The sequence below is a fragment of the Neltuma alba genome, unplaced genomic scaffold (assembly GCF_004799145.2).
Source record: "Neltuma alba isolate B1F8T4 unplaced genomic scaffold, ASM479914v2 tig00010560_pilon, whole genome shotgun sequence".
NCBI lineage: Eukaryota > Viridiplantae > Streptophyta > Magnoliopsida > Fabales > Fabaceae > Neltuma > Neltuma alba.
The window spans coordinates 1,424,759-1,450,224 of NW_021635427.1; the positions used below are offsets into that span (position 1 = coordinate 1,424,759).

The 25,466-nt window shown below is 33.2% G+C and overlaps 1 long non-coding RNA gene and 1 pseudogene across 1 annotated transcript; one reads left to right on the forward strand and one right to left on the reverse strand.

Annotated features, from left to right (window-relative positions):
* Positions 1-12,006: 12,006 nt before the first annotated feature.
* LOC114757105 (eukaryotic translation initiation factor 2 subunit 3, Y-linked-like) lies at positions 12,007-21,181 on the reverse strand (annotated as a pseudogene).
* On the forward strand, positions 13,589-24,160 carry LOC114757106 (uncharacterized). The gene is made up of 3 exons (XR_003741534.1): positions 13,589-13,659; positions 19,437-19,442; positions 24,148-24,160. It is a non-coding gene; the product is annotated as an uncharacterized LOC114757106 (long non-coding RNA).
* Positions 24,161-25,466: the final 1,306 nt, after the last annotated feature.

The window sequence follows — 25,466 nt, forward strand, 5'->3', positions numbered from 1 at the left end:
GTCCCTTATGACATTTTGTGGTCGTAAGTGTGGATACTAGACATAAGAGAAAGGTAATCTGAGTCAACCATTGACTCGAGAGGGATTAGATTTACCATGAAAAAATGTATATAAGTAAATCTAGGACATCTGAGGAATAATTTTAAAATTCAAGCTACACAAAGGAGAGGGTGACCTGTGCTGATCCTATAAAAAGGGATTTCTAGTACAGGGACCCAAACGAAGACGTCATGCCCACGCGGTCACGGCAAAGCACTAAGTATGAAATTGAGGGAAGGTGAAGAGTCTAGACCCACGACATCTAATCCACCAAGTGTGAGTGGGAGATGTAAGAAAATGGGTCAGTCCACCCTCGATGGATTGGACCCAAATTCATTGAACTTTGGGTTCTGATGTAAATTACAAAACATATGGGTCCTTAACTGCAATTTTAGCCTTTTTATATGATTGGCAAAAAGGAGGGAACAGTTACGGAGGAGGCAGTTTTTCTCTTTTTGAACAATTGGAACGTTAGTTAAGTGGAAACCGGATGATCAGTTGGTTGCACGACTACAGTTTTTTTTCCTCTCCAAACTCCTTCCTCTATTCTCTCTTCTTCACCTTCTCCCTGTGTATTTGCTGTGTCTCCCAGATCTAACTCTGTCACCATGATCGGACCTCCGTGTGGCAACCTGACTTCATTGCAGACTCCAGGTATGCCCGATATCCTTCATAACTTGATTTTAATGATTATTAAAATAGTTGATAATATTTTGAATTTTATCTCTAATTCCAAGATTTGTAATTTGTTGTGAGACTTAGTTACTGACATAGGAAATATTATATAAAATGTGCTTTCTGATGAAGTAATTTTCCTAGCCTGTACATTACTTGCAATGTTACTTGATTTACATAAACAAAGGGTATGCTTACATATATATTGAATTATTGCCTTTCGGATTTACTCGCAATATCAAAAAAAAATATTCTACTGTGTAGTTATATGATCCAATATTTATAATAATAATGACCATAATTATTGAGTGCACGTGATTTTTTATTTAATTAAATTAATGATTAAAGAACGAATGATGTAAGAAATCACATTATTCAGCATGATTATGTGTTTTATTCGTGTAGAAGTTAATAGCCAATTCAACTTTATTACCACATAAGTGATATAAACTTCGATGAAATGCTTCATGCACATAAATGTCATCAATTCAAACTGATTAACTGTGGTTATTCTATTTAACCTCGAACCATTGAAAGCCATATTTCATCTTGGGAAAAAAAAATTTTTTTTACTATTCTCAAATGCAACGTCCAGTCCTGTTTAAGGAATGCCATTTCCTAAAAAATTTCAAACATTTCAAAAGCTCACTTTCAAAGCAACCTGTTTAGTGATTCGAGTACTCGATTTAAACCTTTTTACAAAAAAAAAGGGTAAAAATAGCTTAAGACCTAGGGTTCGCATTCAACCACCAAACCCATTCTTTTTCTATCCAGCCATTTGAATCCTATATTAAATCAATTATAGCCAGTAGGATTTAACATTCAATACCCTAGCCATTGGCTTAGACAATAGGGTACATATACTGATCCACGTAATCCTAGGCATAATAATAATTTTATATTAACATATAGGCCATTTCTTTCAATGATAGTTACCTGTAGTTTATCTGCCCTTAGTTACCTCCTGATGGAGGAATATTTACATACCAAATGTATGTACATATACATTTATATCTTTAGTACTATTTGCCATAAATTATTTGTTTTGACTTTAAATAATTGTAAAAAATAAAAACAGAAAAAATAGATGGCAACAAATTACAGCTAATATTGAATCTATGCAGTAGTGTAATAATAAGAATAATTTATTTCTACTTCCTAAACGGTAAAATTTGTAGAAGAAATACATTGTACCTTGTCCTTGGTACAAGTATAAATACCCCTAGTCATAATCAACATTCACCATACTACATGGTTTTAGATTTCATTAAAATGCTTTCAAGCTTATGGCCTCCTTCCTGTTCTCTATCCAAATTTTGTCACTTTTCGTCTCAATGCTGCCTCTCAAAACAAGTGAGAGATTTGAGATCCTTCTACACTATAACATTGACTCAATAATTTATCCAATATTTCTTTCATGCCAATTCAGTAAGTCTATTCACATGACAAGTCTTTAAGATGTTTATTTCATTATCTAATATATTTCTTCTTTTTTTTGTTAACTTATTCCATTATTACACATCTTATTAGTTTATTTTTGTAGTTTATTTTTTTAGGGTTGCTAACTTAATGGTAGAGTACTCGGCTTTTAAGTGCGACTCTAATTTTTACACATTTCTATGAAGCAATGGATTCGTCTATACCATTGGTAGAGTTTGTAAGACCACGACTAATCCAAAAAGGAACAAAAGGCGCGTCAAATTCTTCAACGTAACAAACTGTACTTTGTAGACTCAAATAGGATTGAAGGATGCCTTTGTAGGTTGTTGTCCAATGAATCATATAGTATCATTCTCTCCTCTTCTATGATCACACATAGAAAAGAATATTTTTATGGCTTCAAGAGAAAAAATGTAATAATTTTTTTGGGGGAAAAATGTTGATGGATAATATACAGAAAGTAATAATGTAAACTCATACTTGTGACTTCAACGAGAGTAACTTGATTGTATATTTGTTATTAACTAATGAAATGTTGATTTAAATTTTATTTATAATTTCATGGTCGATAACCCGTTGCGAAACTTGATGCCCAACACAATTAATCTTTGAAAAATCATTGTTCTGTTTCTAGCTATCGAACTTTTGTGGAGCAGTGATAATTTCATGAATTTCGATCATCAAGTTTCTTAAAATTTTCTTTCTTGTCATTATTTTGGTTAAAAGCCAGGAAATTTTCAGAGGACAAACGTGAATAAAAAAACTAAATGAAAAGTATGTTTTCCTTAATTAGGGAATGCTTACAACTCTAGTAACCAAATACTTAATTGATTAATTCGAATTTAATGTTAGTAGCCAAAAACCTAATTGAAATTTAAAGGTGGCTATTATTTATTTGTACTTCTAAAAATGTAAATCACTGTATAAATAAAATAAAAAATGGCTTTTGTTGTCAACGAAATCTGAAATAATTAATGTGCAGAGAGTGATTAGAGGAGTAAGAAAATTGTTGTGAAAAGGTACTATAATTAATAATTAATTCTAATTTATATTCATAGTATTAATTAATTGATCCTAGTATATTTCCACTATTTCATCACTATGACTAGTCCTTGAAAATTTCTTTTCTTTGACCTTGACCCTCTTGAAACTTAAAACAAAAATGTTGTGTTTTAGTTTGACATCAAAACTAAATCAAATAAATGTGACTTCAACTAGAGAATGACTTGATTGTAATGGTTTTTAGCATAGTATAATATTTTAAAATTTTTGCATAATTCCATGACTTATAAACTGTTGTGAGACTTGATTCCCAACGTATGAAATCTTTGAAAACTCATTTTTTTTGTCTAGTGGTTAGATTTTTTGTCGTGTATAGTTATAATTTCATGTATTTACACTTTACTCAAGTTCCCAGAAATTTTCTTTCATGGTATTTTTAAGGTTAAAAATTAATGAGGGAAACGTTAATGATTTCATTAAAGGAAGAAATTCTTAGGTGCACTCAGTGCCCCACATCATCTGTGCTCCAACGAATGAAAATATGACATCTCATACCATTTTAATCCCATGTGTCAAGAATTTTGTTTCCAGTTTGATTATTTAAAAAATAAGAAAAAATTCCTAGGGTATTGTAATCATGGTCGTTGCCCCCTCCATGTTCTCTCTTCCTCCCTTCATCATTACTGATTGGACTCCCTCCATCCCATCTTCATTGATAAATTAAATCCCCTCAACCCACATCTTCTTTAACTTTGGGAACTAGAAAGATTAAAGCAAGAATCAAGAAGGATAGAAGAAGTTTTAAAATCTGTAATACTTTCAGTCTCCATTCCATATCTACAATTTTCAAAAACTCCGACGACGGAAACAGAAGCCTTGAAGAAGACAGGAAGATGACGATGCCTTGCGAGTAAGTACATCGATCTTACGCCGACATCTTCATCTATCTTGCAGAAGAAGCGCGAACGAAAATAAAAACTAAGCTTGAACGATATTGGTTTGAATGAAGAACAATGGGACGGGGAGGGCTGTAATTTCGAATGAAGAACATGAGAGGGACGGATCGAGTCAGACCGGTGATTATGAAGGGAGGAAGAGAGAACAGCGAGGAGGTAGCGATGAAGATTACCAAACTGGCAAACCCTATGAATTTTTTTATTATTTTTTGAAAAATTAAAACTTTAAATAATTAAAATTGAAATAAAAAGTGACACATAGGATTAAACTGGTCTAAGATGTCATGTTTTCATTTGTTGGAGCACAGATGATGTGGTTCACTGGGTGCACCTAAGAATTTCTCATGAATATGATGTCACTTATGGTTAAAAATTTTCCGAAATTTTCTTCAATGCCATATTTAAGATGTCATGTTTTCATTTGTTGGAGCACAGATGATGTGGTTCACTGGGTGCACCTAAGAATTTCTCATGAATATGATGTCACTTATGGTTAAACATTTTCAGAAATTTTCTTCAATGCCATATTTATGGTTAAAAATTGATTGGCTTTCGATATTGTCAATTAAATCGAATTATCAAGTTTTCTATGTCTTTGTCAGCTTCACTGTGTTCATCACTTGGAGAGCTCTATCTCTCGCCATAGCCACCGTTTTCCTCGTAAACAATTATAAAATTGAAAACAGAAAGAAATAGCTCGATACAAATTAGTATCATCTAACAATAATTTATATATCTTGTCATTATATTATTGCAAATGAACAGCATTGTAATAATGGGAATAATTTATTTATAATTCCAAAAATGAAATTTTGCGTTGGTGATACTTTGTCTATTCTTGCTTGGTTTATATTTTTTTAAAAATGTTCTCAAGCTTAAGTGTTAAGCTCATCATTTCAAATCCTTAATAGGAAAATCATTAATTAAAGCTCATAAATCCGTCACATTCTGGCTGAAATATGTCGACAATGAGAAATTAATATATGAAGAGAATGAGCAATAGCCAATCCTTTTGAGTTGTGAACTTCCTACTTTCTGAATATCAGTTTTGATTTTTGTTTTTGATGCAACAAATTGAAGAGAAGCACATATAAACATGTTTTTGAGGATTTTTTCCTATATGTGGTTTAATGATTAAAGAACACATTATATGTGAGGTCACATTATTCAACATGATTATATGTTTCATTCATATCTAACTTAATAGAGACAATTCAAATTTATTACCACATCAGTGATCAAATTTGATGGAATATTTCATGCACTGCAATTTATCACAGATTTTTAGTGATGATGTCTGGCAACAAAAGATTCATCCTATATAGGGTCCATAATCCACTACAAAAAAACTGAAGCGATGAAATTTTTTCGTTGCTAAATTAGTGACAAATTAGTGATGAAATTTTATTTTGTCGTTAAATTAGTGATAGATTAGTGGTAAAAATTTATTCCATCACTAAATTAGCCATAAATTAGTGATAGAAATTTATTCTGTCACTAAATTCTGCCACTTATCTATCAGTGATTCTATTATATTGTAAAAAGATTAGTGATGGAAATTTGTCATTATATTTGCATTTGTAATTAGAAATATTACATTTATTTATTTTTGTATAAAAATTTTGTAGGTGTTTCTTAACTCAACTGGCAAATGTTTCAGCATGCATGCAAAGAGATCCTAAGTTCGAACCACTACTCCTTCACAAAAATTGGCTCAATTTGTGATGTGGTGATGCCATGGACAAGGCAATAACGTAGTAGCTTAGAACAATAGACACATGGTGATGACATGGATGAGGGGATGACGTGACATCATGGGAGAGGAAGCGATGATGTGGTGACAAGACAGTGACATGGATGAGGGGATAACGTGTCGGCATTGGGGAGAGAGAACGGGCGCAGAATTTTCGTGAGATATTTGTCTTTAATTAGTGACGGATTAGTGACAAAAAGTTTTCATCACTAATTTCCTTTGCTAATCTATTAGTTATCCATCATTAATTAGTGATGCAATTTTGAATTCTTTAGTAATGATCGAATTAAGTATAAAAAATTGCAAATATTAATAGGATGAATTAATCCTAGTACCATATTTAGGGGCATTCACTTTAATAGTGATCACAAATTGTGATGTAATTTATTATCAGTACTATTCAACAGCAAGATAAGGTTTAAACCTTGACTACTTATAAAATTAAAATAAAAAAAAAAGGAAATAGCTGGCAACATCCGCATACCATAATAATGGAAATAATTCATTAGTACTTCCTCATAAGCAGAGTGAATATTGCGCGAGAAATACAATGTATCTGTACCTTGATTTCTAATCCATTACCACAATTAATTCTAACCATTTTAAATCCTTTAATATATATTGTGATGTAGTATTATCAGTACTATCGGCATCAAGTTTGAGCTTTGAACCTTATCTAATTATAGAAGGGAAAAAAAGAAGAAGCTGGTAACAACTTGTAGCTCATCTTTCATCTTTGTAACCTTAGCTAATTTTTAAAGAAAACAAAAAAAAATAGCTGGAAAGAAGTTGTAGCTCATCTTTTCATTTGTGTGATGTTAACTAATTATGAAAGGAAACAGAAAAGAAATAATTGGCAACAAGTTGTAGCTCATCTTTTATCAGTGTAACTGTCAAATCCCGCCAATTTTGACCCTAGAAATATGAATAATAAATTAGGTAGAGGGTCAAGTAGTGAAGTAGATTCAGAGGTGAAACAATTTTTGAGTTGAGATCTGACTCTTGTCTAGATTGATATTTTTGAAATCATCGGTCCAAGAAGAGCAAAATGAAAAAATTTTAGAAAAATTTCTAAAAATAATAAAAAGGTAAATTAGAGGTTTGAAACCTCATTTAAGGCCCTGGAGGTGGAAATAGTATGAAAATAACATATTACAAAATTTTTTGTAAATAGAGGTTTTCTGGAAAAAAAAAAAAACAGTGCAAAATTAGTCTGAAATAATTATCTTAAATGTGTAGAAGTCTCAATAATTTTGAAATAGTTTTGGAAAAATTATTTATAGACCCTGAAAGTGAAAGGATTAATTTTAGAATATTTATTACCAAAATCTTATCGATAAAGCCTGATTTCAGAGAAAATTCAAAATAAATAGTTAGAGGTTGAGATAAATTCTCAAAAAAATTTAGAGGATCTTCCTATATTAAAATATGATTTGTGATGGGAAGAAATGAATTTTTAGAGGTCCAAAAATATTATTGAAAATTAGAAAGAAATTTTAGCTGATACGGTGAAATCGGACAGACATACGTTTAGAAATGGAAGATGGCATTCCTTCTTTCTCCAACCCATTGGACTTGATTTTGGGCCAGTAATGAACAGTAATTTTGTGGTCCAAGTGGTGCACCTGGTTATGGAATAAAATAATACAAAATATTACATGATTTTATCATAAACATTATCTCTTAAGGGACACTTGTACACCATCAAATTTCTGCAGCTTTTTAAGGTGTCCACATGGCCCTTTATCTCCAGATTTTTAAGGGATACTTGGAAGGAAGAGGAGGCCACTTTGAAGTCTACAAATACCCCCTCACAAGCCTTCCAATTTCAGTTTTTTGAGCCTTAAAAGGAGGGAGGTTTTGGTGTAGAAAAATTGAGTTTGGGGAACCATTTTCACACTAACATTGGCCAAAAATTATCAAGCAAGAGTCAAGGATTAATGAAGGCATTTAGCAAGAGAACAAGGAGGAACAATAAGGAATCAAGAAGGCCAAAATTCTTGGATTAAAAAAGGGTAGAATGGAATTTACAATTTTTAATGTTGACTTGCTTAATTATTACATGATATTATCTTTGAATATATGCCATGTGGTATTTGGAATTGTTTGATGATAATGTGGTCAATTTGTTTGTATGGTATGCCTTGGCATGGTGCATTAAGATATTGATTGGGAATGATTAGATATGGTTTTATATGGCAAAGAGGTAAAGAATGTTTTATGGAATTGATTGTGATATATTTTGCATGTTTAACATTATTGTTGTAATTTCTTTGCTACTGAGATTTTCATAAAATCTCATTTCTCTCTATGTATAAACAATTAATAGGACCCTCAAGTGGTGTAGCCAAAGGCAAGGAGGTGATGTTTCCATGAAGGAAAATTGTTATGAAGTTATATAGAACTTTATGTGCAAGTTTTGTAATATGTATGGATATATGTATGAATGATCATAGTGGATTGTAAATTATGTTAAATGACTTATTATATGCTGTGAAATGAACTGAATCATGTAGGAATGGCTATGGCTTTGTTTGGACAAGTTTTGCTTGAAAGAGGATGCAAGTTGATTTTTTAGGGGCAAAGTCTGACCATACGAAATTTTGAGAAAATGATGGAGTTTGGACTTGAAACTTAACAGTCCAATAGATCATATTTTTAGCTTTAAAATAAGTGGTATTTCATAATATTTGAAGTTTTGTACAAAGAATTATACTCTTCCAAAGTTGAGTATAAATTCTAAAAAATTGGAAAAGTCACTAAATAAAGAGTGCAACTTGACATGAAAATTGGGCACACATGAGCCAGATTCGTACTCTGATTATATTTTTTCCTTAAATAGCTCATTACAAGATTCAAGTAGGACTTAAAACCATATCATTTTAATTTTTCTAGAATTAGTTATGATTTTTCAAAATTTGGATAAATTAAGGATTTTCATGAATAGTAACCTGAGAAGAATGTTTTAAAAGTTCAAATTTTTCTAACCTAAGGACTTGAGAAATGGTTTCAATCGCTTCTACTTGATATAAAATTAGTTATTAAAGTAAAGTGTGATAGTAACCTTAGCTAATTATGAAAGAAAATAGAAAAGAAATAGCCGGCAAAAAGTTGTACCTCATCTTTCATCTGTGTAATCTTAGCTAATTATGAATGAAAACAAAAAAGAAATAGTGGGCAACAAGTTGTAGCTCATCTTTCATTTGTGTAACCTTAGCTAATTATGAAAGAACAAAAAAAAAAGAAATAGCTGGCAATAATTTGTAGCTCATCTTACATCTATGTACTATAATCATGGAAATAATTTATTACTACTTCCTAAACAGCGTGTGAAATTGCACAAAAAATACCTTTTCCTTGCCAGAGTTGATTTAAACATTCGAGTTCTATAAAAACATATTGTTATTAGTTTATTATCAGTACCATTTGGCATGAATTTTATGTATTTTAATTAATTATAAAATTGAAAACAAAAAAGAAATAGCTAACAACAAATATTACAACTCATTTGGCATGAATTTTAGGTTTAAAACTTAAATAATTATAAAATAAAAACAAAAAAGAATAGCTAACGACAAATTACAACTCATCTTACAAATTATTGCCAGCTATTTCTTTTTTGTTTTCTTTCATAATTAACATTGTCTTTTTTTAACTTGGTACCAATATAAATATGCCCTAATCATCATCAACATTTCATCATGCTATATGGTTCCACGTACATTTCATTAAAATGTTATCAAGCTTAAGGCCCTCTCCTATTCTCTACTCAAATTTCTCATTTTTCTTCTTGATGCCATCTTTAAAAATTAGTGAGAGATCAAAGATTTTTCTACATGATCACAGTGACTCAATAATTTATCAAATATTTCTTTCACACCAATTCAGTAAGTTTATTTCAGCTGACAAATTCTTTCAGAGCTTGTTTATTGTACTTAATTATTTTTAATTGTTTTTTGTGATCTCATATCTTTACGGATGTTTCTCAATTGAGGAGAAATTTTTGGCCTTGAAGCTTTTTTGAAGGGGATTGGATGGCTTAATCTATGATCACTTTTCAAAAAGTCAAAAGCATTGAAAATTTCAATACTCGCGAGTTCTGCTTCAAAATTTAAGGAGTACATAGATGTGACAAACGATCAAGAATGAGCTGAAAACAAAAGGAAAGATCTTGACTAAAACTTGAGGGCATGAAAGAGACCATAAAAAGATTGATGGTGAGACTGACTCCATCAATCGGAACCTAAAGATGTTGGAGGTTGAGTTTCAAGGAATGGCTAATACTCCTTGGTGACATAATAAATGATGCTTTCTCTTATGTCTTTCTAAATTGAATTCTTCTCATGTAGAATAAGAGTTATGTAATAAAAGAGATTATAAACAAAACAATCAACTAGTTAATGAAAGATAATGAATCTTGTGTCAATATCTTTGTTCATATGACAATAATGCCAGATGAAAGGATCCAAATTTTGTCTTTTGGAAAAGGTTGCACTTTGGTTTAGAATGTGCAAAAAATGTTGCGCAGAAATAGTCTTAGAGTTGCTTTGTATTGCTTGTGAAGCTCTAGAGTGACTTGCAATTACAAACTGTAGATCATCATATTCTTCCCATCCTTAATGTAGGATCTAATTTGAAAGATGATATTGGTCCTATATGTAAGACCAATTTCACATGTTTATCCAATTCTTTCCAAATTAACCTTATTGATATTTTCTCAAAAATAATCAAGTACAATAGGTAGGGAGAGAATTAAGAAAGATGATTATGGTGTTTTTAAAAAAACATATTATATTAACTAATCTAACCAACATCCTTAATTTACTCAAATTAGTTTATTAGGTTTTACATTAAGGATCAAAGAATTATATATTTTTCTTGATTCTGATTTGTTTCATTAATGACAGTCCTCCTTTTGTCTTTGCCATAAGTTGTTTAGTTTGCCGAACTCCCCCCCCCCCAATTATAACTGGCTTCTTCATCTTGTGGAATCTGTTACATTATGAAAGTAGGTGAATGTTTTGAGTCGATAGCATTGGATTGTTATATGTCAAATACTCCATTAATTTATTATCAATTTAGATCAAATTATTTTAAGTGAATTTGTGCTCTATGAGATAAAACATATGAGAAAAATTTTCTCATAAAACACAAAAGTGATTATACGTAGACTTGATTCTGAATATACATTTGAAATCCATAAAAACATACTGTGACATAGTTTTATTATCTATATATTATATATTTGGCACTAACTATAGGTTTATACTTTAAATAATTACAAAAATAAAAACAAAAACAAATAGCTGGAAATAAGTTACAACTTACATTGCATATGTGTAATGTAATGTTGAAAATCATTTATTTCTTTTTTTTTTTTAGTGAAAATCATTTATTTCTACTTCCTAAACTGTATAATACATTGTATCTTTTTCTTAGTATAACTATAAATACCCCTTAGTTATCATCAACATTTCATCATGTTACGTGGTTTCAAATTTCACTGAAATGCTTTCAAGCTTACAGCCCCTTCCTATTCTCTACTTAAATCTACTGCTCTCAACACTATCTTTAAAACCTAGTGAGAGATCAAAGATCCTTCTATATTATTATATAGATCCAATAATTTATCAAATATATCTTTTATGCCAATTCAATAAGTTTATTTCAGTACTTGACAAATTCAATAAGTTTATCAAATAAGCTCATAGCCGGTTATTTTGTGGAATTAATACATTGTACTTCGAAAAAGAACAAAGAAAAAAACACTGCACGAATCATGATTCAAACGGCCAATTCTTATTATTGATTTTTCACAAGTTTGGACAGGTTCATATTCAATTCAACAAGTTCTTCACCAATCCTTTATTCCTCTGATTCTCCCTTAATTTTAGAAGGGACCAAATCGAACTGATCCAACCTGGTTTTCATTCGCAAAATATCCACTTACTATTATTTTAAGTTCCACTGATTTAAGCCCCATTTTTATAATGTAACTAGATTCCAGAAATTGCATTCTGCCAAGGGTCAACTAAACAGAACAAAACAAAAATTCATAATCCAAGCGCTGTTTTCTTCTCCACTTGAAACAAAAAAAAAAATGTCTAAATTCCTCTGGTTTTTTATATCTGAATTTCTCTATATGCGTCAGTCTCGGCCAAAAACTTAACTCGGAATAGGGGCAGCTGGTATATCAATAGTGGTTCCTGCTTGGATTTGGCCCCACCCAATCAGACGCCAGTGCCTCTCAACACGCCTACTCAGAGCAATCTTCTCGCCCTTACTGGTGCACACTGGGGAAGTCAGCTGCAACTTTGTCAAATCATTCTTCACTGCAAGAACTCTAGCCCCAGTTGACATTGATCCTATGTTCAGCGTCAGTATCTCTGCTTTGGCAAGCTTGGATACCTTTACTTGTCTCTCAGATCCTTTCGTCTGGACACCGAGAAGCCTTCAAAGCAAGAAGAAGTTCAACTACGAGACGCACCAAAGTATGAAGTTTTCAATAAATGGGAATGGAAGCATTATATATATCTCATTTGTGATGGGGATTGGCAATAACATCCACATTATTTGGGTCAATGCAAATTTTTCAACATCCCTTATTCCACTACGCTATTATACTTCAACAAACCAAACTTCATAGATAGAAAAAAATCATGAAAAATAAGGTCCCATTGCCAAACTATCCTCAAGTTCAGTATAAACTTCAGGCAGTGATCCAGCCTCTCCAAGAACTTGCCCCACCAATCTGTCAGAACGCGTCAATGTCGGATCCATGGCTGTGCCAACACCAATTAGAGCTCCTGGCACAGCAAATTGAAGCTCATTTTGTTCAGCGTATAGTGAAACTACGCTAGAGTATATGGGTATGCATCTAATATTCTCGTTCTCATCCTTCTGAACTAATCCAGGTCGAACTTCAATGAATTGGTTTACCTTCAAAACACCCTGCATGAAACAAAAGGTTTAGATGTGTTATTTACGAGCAAATTAATTACCCACAACATATAGGGTAAATTATTCCAAGATATTTCATCACATATTGGATTTTCCATCATATTAAGAAATTTAAATATACCTTCTTTTTGGAAGCTATTGCCATTTCTCATTATCGCCATGTTTTTATAAGTTTATCTATCAATTTCCTTACACAAATATACTGTTTTTTATTTTTTCTCTCCGAAGATAGCAACCTAGCAACCTGCTTTCACAGGCACTTGAGTCTACCTCAACATGAACATGCCTAACCACTATCCATCATATTAGGAAAAAAACCGTGTCTGTGCAGAATCATTTGTGTGAGATATTAAAGTAGGCTGAAACGTTTTCAAAACTATAAGGCACTATACATGCATTTAGGCAAACATTAATTGCTTATAACTTAATTGAAATAGTAAAAGCTTCCCTTTAAAAAAAAAAAAAAAAGAGGAAGAATATAATTACTAAAATTCTCAATAATAAATAAACAGTTGTTATTTCCTATATCGGAACTTCTGTTCTGTTGTTATTAACACCTTTTAGTAATTATATTCCTTTCTTGGGACTTCAAAGCAATTTTTCCTTTTAAAAAAATAACCAAAATGAAAGGATTTACCTGGAGAATGCTTCCACCAGCCACACCTTTTTTAAGTTGATCAACTTCAAACCAAGGCTTATTGACATCAAAAGATCGGATCACAATCATACTAGGTGGAGAGACAAAGTTTCTTTCAGGGACTGGGATCTTTTTCACAATGTATTTACAAACAACATCTATATTATACTTTAGCTGGGCTGAAATTGGGACTACGGGTGCACCCTCAGCAATAGTTCCCTACAGGGGAGATAGGGAGGGAAGTGTGTAAGTTACAGAAAACCACTAATTTTTATGGAACAGCACTATAGAAAAATCAGTTAATAGAGCGATATATACTTGTATGAACCTGTGAATCACTTCATGCTGATTGATAGCCACATTTTGTTGAATCAGATCAATCTTGTTCTGAAGAATTATTATGTGTTGCAAACGCATAATTTCCATAGCAACCAGATGCTTAGAGGTCTGTGGTTGGGGACAACTCTCATTTGCAGCAATAAGTAATAAAGCTCCATCCATGATTGCTGCTCCATTGAGCATGGTAGCCATATAAGTATCATGGCCCTGCAGAAAATGGAAATAAAAAGCAAAATATCAAATAGCCACCATGGATAGAGGTTAGCGATTTTGCTTGGAACTTAGTTTATCATGATATATTGGAGAAATGATCCCTGACTTTCAAAGTTATTAAGTAGGGTCTAGACATTTGTTTTCTTAAAAGGTATATATATTAAATATTGATAAAATTAAAAAATTGTTAAATTTTAAGACAAAGTTAAGAGTTAATGAGGTTTAAAGTTTTTCTAATAAAACATGTTGGAAATAATTTATAAATAGAACTAGAGGAGCATCCAATGAATGCTTGTTGGTTGAACAATAACTGACTATTGAAAACATATGTAGAACTATGAAAAACCCACATCTTATGTGAAAGAGAGTATGGCCTCATTCAGTAATATTGTTGGCCTCATTCAGCAATGTTGTTGATAGAATAGAAATAGAAAAGAGAAGGTAGAAGAGTGTTCAGGGAAGGAGAAAGATAGGAATTAGGGGGAGAGAGAGTTAGAGAAGGGAGATCTGAGAGAGACAGCGAGAGAAAACAGAGAGCAGGAAAGATCAAAACTGAATAGTGCATTGTATATTCCTCAAAATCAATTATGTACAATGGGTACCCTAGTCATGTCTATTTATAGGCCTAATTACAAAACTAATCCTACTTAAATACCTCTCCTAACGGTTAGTGACCATTGCTCCTACTAATATTTAAAAATAATTATAATAATACATCAATACCCCTTCCCAAAAGATCCTTGCCCTCAAGGATCTGGAATAACAAAATCTGGAAATTGCTACTAAAAGCTATAGAAGGGCATCCAGAAGGCTTCTTTATCTAGTAATCCTTGCCACTGAACAAGTATTTCAGTGATTAACTTCCTTCTTTTTTTGGCTTTATTTTTTCCCAAAATCTTCTCTGGAACTAGTGCTGGTGGAACTTCAGGAAAATCAGGAGGTGGATGTCTAGGTTTGACAGAAGGATCTGGGCACAATTTTAATAGAGACATGAAAAGTAGGATGAATTCTTGAGTCAGGAGGCAGGTCTAATCTGTAAGCAATAGCTCCCACCTTCCCAACCACCTTGTAGGGTCCAAAATACCTAGGAGCCAATTTTTGAGAACTCCTAGAAGCAGCAGAAATCTGTTGGTAAGGCTTTAATTTTAGGAAAACCCATTGCCCAATTGCAAATTCTCTATCAATTTTGTGATTATCAGCTCTGTTTCATTATACTTGCTGCCCTATGGAGATGATGTTTTAAAAGTCCCATCATTTCCTCCCTTGCTATAAAACTCTTGTCCACAGCATCTAAAACTAAATTATGAGGTAAATAGGGAGAATGGATTGGAGGTTTCTACCCATGAAGCAATTCATAAGGTGTAGACTTTGCAGCTGTATAAAATGAAGTGTTATACCACCATTCAGCTTGTGTAACCCATTTACTCCAATCTTTGGGCCTTTCCCAATGCATGCACCTTAGATATGTTTCCAAACAGCGGTTCAACACTTCTGATTGGCCATCTGTTTAGGGATGATAGGCAGAGGAAGCTTTTGATCAACCCCCAATACTCTTAAAAACTCTTTCTAGAAATTGCTCACAAACAAAGGGTCATGATCACTTATGATTTTAGTAGATGCTCCATGTAATTTATAAATCTGATTCATAAAACTCTAAGCTAATATGGCGGGAAAAAATGGGTGAGAAAGAGGAATAAAATGAGCATGTTTGCTCAAGTGATCAATAAGAACCCAAAAGATGTCCTTGTCAAGTGATTTGGGAAGTCTCTCAATGAAATCCATAGTCACACTTTCCCAAACTCTACTTGGAATAGGGAGAGGTTGTAGTAGTCTAAGAGGTGCAATAGCTTCACATTTGCATCTAGCACAAGTGTCACAAGCTTTGACAAATTCTGTCACATCATTAATCAACTTCTTCCACCAAAACAAAGCTTTAATGTGTTTGTATGTAGCTTGTATACCTGAATGGCCTTCTTGAGGAATAGAATGGAGCCATTATAGAATTTATGTCCTAAGGGACTGATCCTTGCTAATAACTAGCTTCCTCTTTCTTCTTAGTAATTCACCATCCCAAGTAAAATGCCCCCAAGTTCCATCATGCTACTGCACCTTATTAAGGAGAGTGGCAGCAACATCGTCCTCCCAACTTGTTTTTATTTTCTGCAATAACTTAGGAAAGGATGTATCAAAAGCCATCTGCATAGGTTGCTGTCTAGGCATTCTGGACAAAGAATCAGCTTTAGAATTTTCATTAACCCTTTTATATTGAATTTCATAGTCAAACCCAGCTAGTTTTGTCACCCAAAACAGTTGAAAAGAAGTGTTTAGGTTCTATCCCAAAAGGTATTTTATACTTTGCTAGTTTGTTTTAATGAGAAACTTCTACCTCTCTAGATATGGACGCCAATGTAACACAGCCAGCACCACTACCATAAGTTCTTTTTCATAAACTAAAAGTTGTTGGTGTCTTGGAGCTAATCCTTTGTTGAAAAAAGCTATGGGCTGCCCTTCTTGCATTAATACAGCCCCAATTCTAGTACCACATGCATCTGTTTCCACTATAAATTCCTTAGAAAAATCTGGAAGTCTAAGAACAGGGGCTGAAGTGATAGCATTCTTGAGTGTTTGGAAGGCTTGAGTTGCTGAATCTGATCACTGGAAGGCATTCTTTCATAATAATAGGGTTAGAGGTCTAGCCAAGTCACCATACCCCTTGATAAACCTCCTGTAATATCCAGCTAACCGCAAGAATCCTCTTACTTGTTTAATGTTGCTAGGGGTAGGCCAATTGATCACAGCTTCTATCTTTTATGGATCTGTGGAAACCACGCCATGCTTGATAATGCGTCCTAAGTATTCCATAGCAGTTGCAGCAAAGGTACATTTGCTCCTCTTGACGAAGTAGCAATTCTCTTGTAAGATTTTGAATGCTATTTGTAAATGTTCTTGATGGTCTGCAAGAGAAGAACTATAAATCAATATGTCACCAAAGAAAACTAAAATAAATTTTCCAAGAAATGGTCTAAAAATGTCATTCATAGCTCCTTGAAAAGTGGCCAATGTATTAGTCGAGCCAAAAAGCATGACCAACTACTCATAGTGTCCAGAATGGGTTTTGAAGGCTGTTTTATGGGTATTTTCTAGTTCCATATGAATTTGGTGGTAGCTAGCCCTAAGATCCAGCTTAGTAAACCACTAGCTTCAATTAATTCATCAAAAAGATCTTCTACTACAGGAATGGGGTACTGATTTTTGACAGTGTACTTATTAAACTCTCTATAGTCCACACACATCCTCCATGTCCTATCCTTTTTCTTCACTAATACTATAGGAGCTAAAAAATGTGAACAACTATCTTGAATTACCCCATTCTCCAACAATTCATTTACAATCTTTTCAATAACATCTTTTCGGGCTACCGGTATCTATAAGGTTTCAAAGTAATAGGATTTGTCCCGTTTTTTAGGACAATAGGATGATTATGGCCATCTCTCAAAGGGGTTAATCCCTTAGGATCCCCAAAAACTTCTTGAAAATCATCTGGGATCCCTTGAATTTCAGCAGGAATACTACTGTCCACATCTGAAACAGCAAAGCATTAGACCTCTTTTCCTTTTCTGGTGACCAACTGGAGTAGGAAGAGCTGTTCTTCCTTCAAATGGGCAATTTCAATCCTTGCTGGTTGTACCATTTAGCAAGTGCCTGGGATGTTGGCTTGCAACTTCTGCAACTTCCTTTCATGCCAGAAAAACATAGTGAGAGTTTCATAATCCCAAAAAGCATTTTTAATACTTTTAAGCCATTTTAAACCAAGAACTAAATCATAGGTTTTAAGATCTAAAATTCTAAAATCATAGACAAACTCTAGGCCTGCATTTTCCAACGGAGTCCTTCCTAAAGTCTATGAACTTTGAGTTTCTTGCCCCCTGCGACTGATACAAAAGAAGCTTCTTTTGTATCAGTTTGCCATCCCAGTTTCTTAGCAAGTCTAAGGTCCATGAAATCATATGTGCTGCCACTGTCAATGAGGATTTTGATGGCACGCTTTTTAATAGTTCCTTGGACCCTCATGGCATCTACACTGTTGGTCCCTTCAATGGCATGTAAAGAGATACGTGGAGTGGTCTCTAGTTCATCTCCTTCCACAGTCTCCAAGTCTTCTTCTTCAGCATTATCTTCTTCCTCCAAAAGAACAAAATGGAGTTGCATTTTCTGACATTGTGGGCATTTGTGATCTCTAGAAACTTCTCATGGCAGAAAAAGCAGTGATTCTTGGCCCTATGTTTAGCTTCTTCTTCTGCAGATAAAGCTTTGACCGGCTTCAGTGTTCTTTTAAAAGACGAAGAAGAGCTTTTAAAAGATGAAGAAGACTTATCTTTTGGGTAGGACCCATTGCTCACAAAAGGTGTTTTTAGGATGAGTCAACATATTTGGGGTAGAAGACGCCACCTGGTTTGCAATAGACATGTGGGATACAGACTTGAAGGACGTGTTCTTACTGGTCTGTTTTGATATGGCTATTTCTTGGACTCTCACAAACCTCCTAGCCTCATGCAACATTCTGGGATTGAACATTTAAGTTGAGACTTCAATTTCTGGTTTGAGCGCCGAGACATAAGCGTCCACAAGATACTCTTCTGAAAGATCAAGCTTTGCTGTGATTGAGTCAAACTTAGTGTTGAATTCTACCAGGGAGCCCGTTTGACATAAGTGAGTGAACTCGGCCATGGGAGTGTCGAGCAAGGGGCCAAAAGTGTCTCTAAGCAAGTTGACATACTCCTCCTATCCCATTGGTCATCCCCTACGCCGTTTTTCTACAACAAGATGCCACTTAAAGGTCTTATTGTCCAAATGCAATGATGCGACCTTCACCTTCGACGCCTCTGGAGTTTCATCAAATTCAAAAAAATCGCTCATATCGTGCAATCCATGCGAGAACATTGGCATCGTTGAATCTTGGAAATTCCATTTTCCTCAGTTGGGTCGACCATTGATACCGATTTTGGTTTCCCCCTTTGATCTTAATCATTGGGTCGCTCATGATCATTATTTCAGATAGCAATGGTCCCATCTCTAAAGTCTCAAACAAGACTCTGCAATTGCGTATTAACTCCCAAGACTGTTTCTTGTAGTTCATCGACTGTGCCCAGACGTTGCTCAATTAATTTCAAGCGTTCCTTCGTAATTCTTGTTTGGCCATGGGTAAGTACCATGCACTAGTAGGAATTCTTGAATAATGCCGAGGAAAGGCTAGCTCTGAATACCATTGATAGAACAGAAATAGAAAAGAGAAGGTAGAAGAGTGTTCAAGGAAGGAGAAAGATACAAAAAGATAGGAATCAGGGAGAGAGAGTTAAAGAAGGGTGACCCGAGAGAGACAGCAGAGAGAAAATAGAGAGAAGGCAAGATCGAAATTGAATAGTGCACTGTATATTCCTCAAAATCAATTATGTACAATGGGTACCCTGGTCATTTCTATTTATAGGCCTAATTACAGAACTAATCCTACCTAAATACCGCTCCTAACGGTTAGTGATCGTTGATCCTACTAATATTTAAAAATAATTATAATAATACATTAGTTGCTGTGGCCTTTGAAGCTGCCTATTGATAGCAAAATCTACAAATTTATATAAGGTTTTCAGGATACTATGTTAATATGTTTTTTAAATACTATGAGAAACAAGACACAGCCACACTTTCTTGACTAAAACACTAAATTATATTTAACTGCTCCTCGAACTTAATTTCCTGATAACTATCCTTGATCTAATTTGCATCAAACTTTCACAAAATGCAATAGTTTTAAAATAATTACCACAAACCATTTTACAGAAGATAAATAAAAATCAAGGGATTTATTACGAAACATAACACCCTGAATTTATAATGAAATTATGGCATATTAATAAGTCATAAATACAAATGCTTCTTTACCAGGCAATCCACAAAAGAAACATGTCTCAGTAATTACATCCTGCGGTTCTCAAATCCTGGCACGTCACACATAGGACTGTCTTCTTTTCCACTTCCATATGCCCTGAAAATCCAATTTAAACACAACATTGAAATAAAGGCAGAAATTAAATCTGTTTTAGAACACACACACACACACACACGTACACTTGCAAAATATATACCCACTTGTAGCACATAGGCCTCGGACACCGTTCATCTTCGCACTTATATATCTTTGCATTTGCATATCCAAGCTTGATTGTAATGTTACGCTCCAACTCATTTTTAAATCGAACAGTCTGCGTATTCGTGGTAAACCCGAAGCAAAGCCTTATTAAAATTAATTTTTTGCCATCAAAACCTGATTAAAATTAACAACCTTGATGATGATCAGAAAATATTACAATCAGCTCTTCGTTGAAAGTTGAAAATCAACTACAAGGTTAGGCAGGAAGTCATTCTATCATCTAATTTCCCAAATTTCATGTTTCAGCAAAGTCCAAAAGGACTTGTTACATTTTTAAAAAAAAAAAAAAACAAGAAGAAGAAGAAGAGAAAATTAACAATGAAATTTAGCTATGAAATTTGCAAATTTCATCACAGAAAACACCGTCACTAATTAATTAGCGACAGCATTCCATTGCTAAACTGATTGATCAATGACGAAAATTCTATCACTAATTTGTTGTTTTCTAATTATATTATTGCTTTATTTTCCTCCTAGCATGTCTCTATGACATTTAATACTAATAAATTTTTTCCCCTAGTCTAAGTCGGCCAAAAAAAATGGCAAATACGAACCTATATGATAGAAATTTATTCAAAATTAAGCCCAAAAAAAATGGACAAATGAATACGTGAACACCTGATGTTGCTTTAACAAATGTTGACTTGCCATGAGCCGCATGGCCTATGGTGCCTATCAGCACATAATCACAATTTCATTATCAAAAGATGTCAAAAGTTGGGCATATAAAGGGGTCACCCTTAGATAATTTTTGTTTAATAACAGTGAAAATAGTTAGATATTTATTTTGGTTCCCTTTAAGACTGACAACTGTTATACATGTAAACGAATAAACATCGAAAAATAATAAAAATACCAATATTAATGGTAGCCTGCCGAGATATGACTTCTAGAGAAAGTGGATGCAATTTTGTTACATCCAGTTTACTCAGATCCTGTTCCATCAAACCTTTCCGTGACATTTTGCATACTTAAGGTGATCGTAGATAGAAGATGAAAGAAAGATGGAAGAGAGAAGAATAAAAGAGAAGCTGGAACTTGTATTGAATAATTCTTCAGGAAATTGAAACGCAAGAGAATAATACTAATGATTACCTTTATTTATAAGGCATAGGTAATAATATGCTAATATCTAATCGAAATTATTAAATATCTAATCCAGATTAATTAATATCTAATTCAAATCCAACCTAATATCGCTGGGAAAAAAAATCAATCCTATTATCTCAAAATATTTAATACTAATCCTACTTAGATACTCAAGCCCATTTAATTTTGTAAAATGATAAAAGGACTTAACTAATAACTACCCTAACAACTTATTGACAAATCACATATCATCAGAATATACAACTCATTAACCTAAATCTCGCAGCAATAAACCATAATTATATTTAAATAAAATACTTATTCCAAGTCATTATTTTCCTTTAAAAGTACACGTATTATTGCATACAAGGTCTCATAATCCGACAACAATTATCAATTCATCGTCCAAGTTCACAGTAGCAGACTAGTAGCACATGTTAACAACCTAAATATCTGTGACGGTAATTATTAATTAATTTCAACTTCTGATGAAGTCATTATTTAATCATAAGCAGATATCCTAGAATTATTCCCAGGGGTGCTTGATCTAGCCGTGGATCATCCAAATCACAAAATGGGCGAGTTGAGCTCGAATCTCACTTTGTTAAAAAAAGGCTCCCCCTGAAGAGAGGTATCCCGATTGCAAAGCCTCCATTCAGATTAATTGGTTGCTCAGATACCTGATAATAGGATTCAGAAAAAGTGCCAGGCAATGGATGACCCAAAGGGTTATAATAAAAACCGAAATAAAAGATATCCCAAATCTCAGAATTTTTACAAGCACTTAAGAAATAAGCTTCTAGAAACTTATATCTCTCGACTACAAAAATCACTTTTGCTGCATCTTCTATATGACGTGGGACTCTTCTTCCTCAATCTTCTCCACCACTTTCATGTTTGCCGTCACCGCTGTTCTTTTCTTGCTGTAATACTCGAACAGCTTACTTAGAAGGTGCTTCCTAGTTGATTTTCAATAGACTGAATTGCTTGCTTTGATTTAATAATGTAGAGGGAAAGGAAACTGGCTTTACAGGAGGCTCTTCGCTTTCGGGTTTTTGTTTCAGCTCTATTCTTTTCTTTTTCAGCCACTATTTTTGTTCTTAATTATAATTTCATCACTTCATTAAAAAAATGTATTTTAATATGACAATTGCATTAACGAAAATAAATTAATGTAAACAACAGAGCAACATGATTGTAATTTTTCTTAGTATATGACAAATATTTCAATTTTAGTGTATGTATGTAAATATGATCCTTTGATTTCCAATCTCTTGCCAGATTTTATCATGAACATTTCGTGTCCTTGAAAAATACTGTAATGTTAGTTATTATCAATACTATTTGCCATCAATTTTAGTTTTAGTCTTTATATAATTATAAAAATTAAAATAGAAAAGAAATAGCTAACAATGAATTACAGTTCATCCCGTGTATATATATATATATATATACACACATATATATATGTATGGGGTAAAATCAATTGTATAGTATACATATAAGTAAGGAAATCATATTCACTTTGATTGCAAGCGTTTCTTGAAAAGAAATTAGACTAACTAGATGAATCTTCCTAACGAACTTGATTTTGCCCCAATTATAAGAAAAAGATTTAAGATTTTAATCGTGTGCTATTTTGTGTCTAAGATCAATCAAGTTTGAGAATGTGTGTTGTCATCAACCTACTCACAATACTATATTTGATTAATCTTCAGCTTTTCATATAACAATTTGATATGTAATATTGTTGGATCATATTCAAATACTATGACAATTAATTAGGTGTAACTTTCTTCAAAACTTTTTCTGTATGCACATAGACTTGAACATGTACATTGATGTTTTTCCGTTTAACAATGCTCATGTCAACTAAAACAAAATATGTTTTAATATGGCGATTTTAATAACAAAAATAAATAAATGTAACAGCATGATTGTAATTTTCGTGAGTATATAAATCATATATTTCAATTTTCACACATGTAGGACACCTTGATTTACCATCGCTTCTCAGGTTTAATTCTAAAGATATATGTGTATACACAAATTCCTTGAAAACGTATTTCGATGTTGTCCATTGTCAGTGTTACTTGCCATTAATTTTAGGTTTAGACTTTAAATAATTGTAAAAACTAAAACAGAAAAGAAATCTGACAACAAATTACAGCTCATCTTGCATTTGACTAGTGTATTGATGAAAATAATTTATTTATGGGCTACTGTATATATTTAATCCTTTAAATTTATACAAGATTTTAATTTGATCCCTTAACTTTAAAATGTATGCTTTTAATCTTTTAGTGCTAAAATTTTTAACGAAAAATGATGGCATTGAAATATTAAATGTTGATAAAATATTCTCAAATACCAATATATTAAGTTTAATTTTAAAAAAGGTGAAGGTGTCAAAATACCTCTAAATTTTTGTCTAAAGTGTACCTAGCATCATAACATTTTTGGAGGCACAAAAACACCGATAAACTTGTAAATTTAGAGCAACAATGACATTGTCATTAAATTTGACTAATGGCTATTACTTTTTACAGTGGAACTCACACTAATGTTATGAAAGTACCAAAATATCTTAAGTTAAAAAAAGATGAAAGTGCAAAAATACCTATAAACTTTTAGTCAAAAGGCGCCAAACACCATATGTTTTTTCGTAAGTACAAAAGTACCAATAACTGTGTAAATAAATTTATTCTTTTACTTTTATAAAAAAAACTCAATTAAATTTTATTATACTATTGTAATGCTAATAATTTTATGCTTAATATATATGTTTGATTTTTTAAATTTATACGAATTTTTCATTTAGCCCCTTAAATAAATAAAGTGTATTTCCAATTTCCTTACTGTCAACTTCAGTCCAAAAAAAAATCTCCTTACTGTTAACACTGTTAGTCTCATTCACATAAAAAAAAAAGTTGATTTAGCAAATTTAAATGGTAACCTTGTAACTAAATATTGAAATATTAATCTTTAATTTAAAATTTGTAAATTGAAAATATTTAAAATAAAACATAATAAAGATGTAGTATGATTGTTAACATCAACAATCCATCTTTCACTATATAAAACTATTAACTGACTAAAAATACACTTTATCATATAAATTTATAGGTCCAAAAATATAATAGTATAATAAAATTTAATACTTTTTTAAAAGAACTTGAAATAATTAATTTACTTATACATTCATGGATACTATTGCAATTTGAATTCATTAAATTAGTATCTGCATGCCATACGGGATTGCTGTGTTGCCTCGGCGTCTTGGGAGGCCACGGTACCTCGGGAGGTGCGGAGGGATTTTTTTCACTCTAAGGATCTTGGTAGATGGCTGGTCTGGAACACTATGTTCAATGGCAGGATTATGGGAGTGCGGTGGGGCGTCTGGTTTGCCATCTTGTGTAGGCAAACCTGGCTTAATAGGAACTCGGGGGTTTTCGATAAAAAGGCCAAGGGATACCGTCAAGTCATTGCACAAGCTAAAGCTATAATGGAGTGTGCGAAGGTCAATTTGGAATTGGATCTGAATGCTGTGATATCTGGCCCTCGCTGGGTTGCACCGCATCTCGGCTGTGTCAAATACAATGTTGACGGTGCGTGCGTGGGGGAGACTAGGGAGATAGCTTGCGCAGGGGTGGCACGGGATCACGATGGCTTACTTTTAGATGGCTTTACTTTCAAAATTGGAAAGGGGAACAGCCTTCATACAGAGCTATGGGCGGTGCTTTGGGGGTTGAAGAGGTCTTGGGAGCTAAGATGGACGAGGGTTATCATCGACACGGACTGTATGGATGTCATTGATTTATTGGAAACGGGATGGACTGATAATCACCCTGTCTGGAACCTGTTGGAGGAGCTGAAGTGGTGGCTGGAGCGGGAGTGGGAAGCTCGCGTGGCATGGTACGCTCGAGATGCGAATATAGTCGCTGATACGCTGGCTAAGAACACTCTGTCGTCTGTGGAAGGGATGATTTTTTTCTGCACTCCCCCTAAGTGCATTGCGTCGGTTTTCAGTACTGATTTAGTTATGTAATTGTTATTTTCCTTAAAAGAAAAGTATTTTCTGTTAATGAAACCAGTGGTGTTAATATTTAATGACTGAAAATATACTTTATATATTTAAGAAATTAATTACATTAAAAC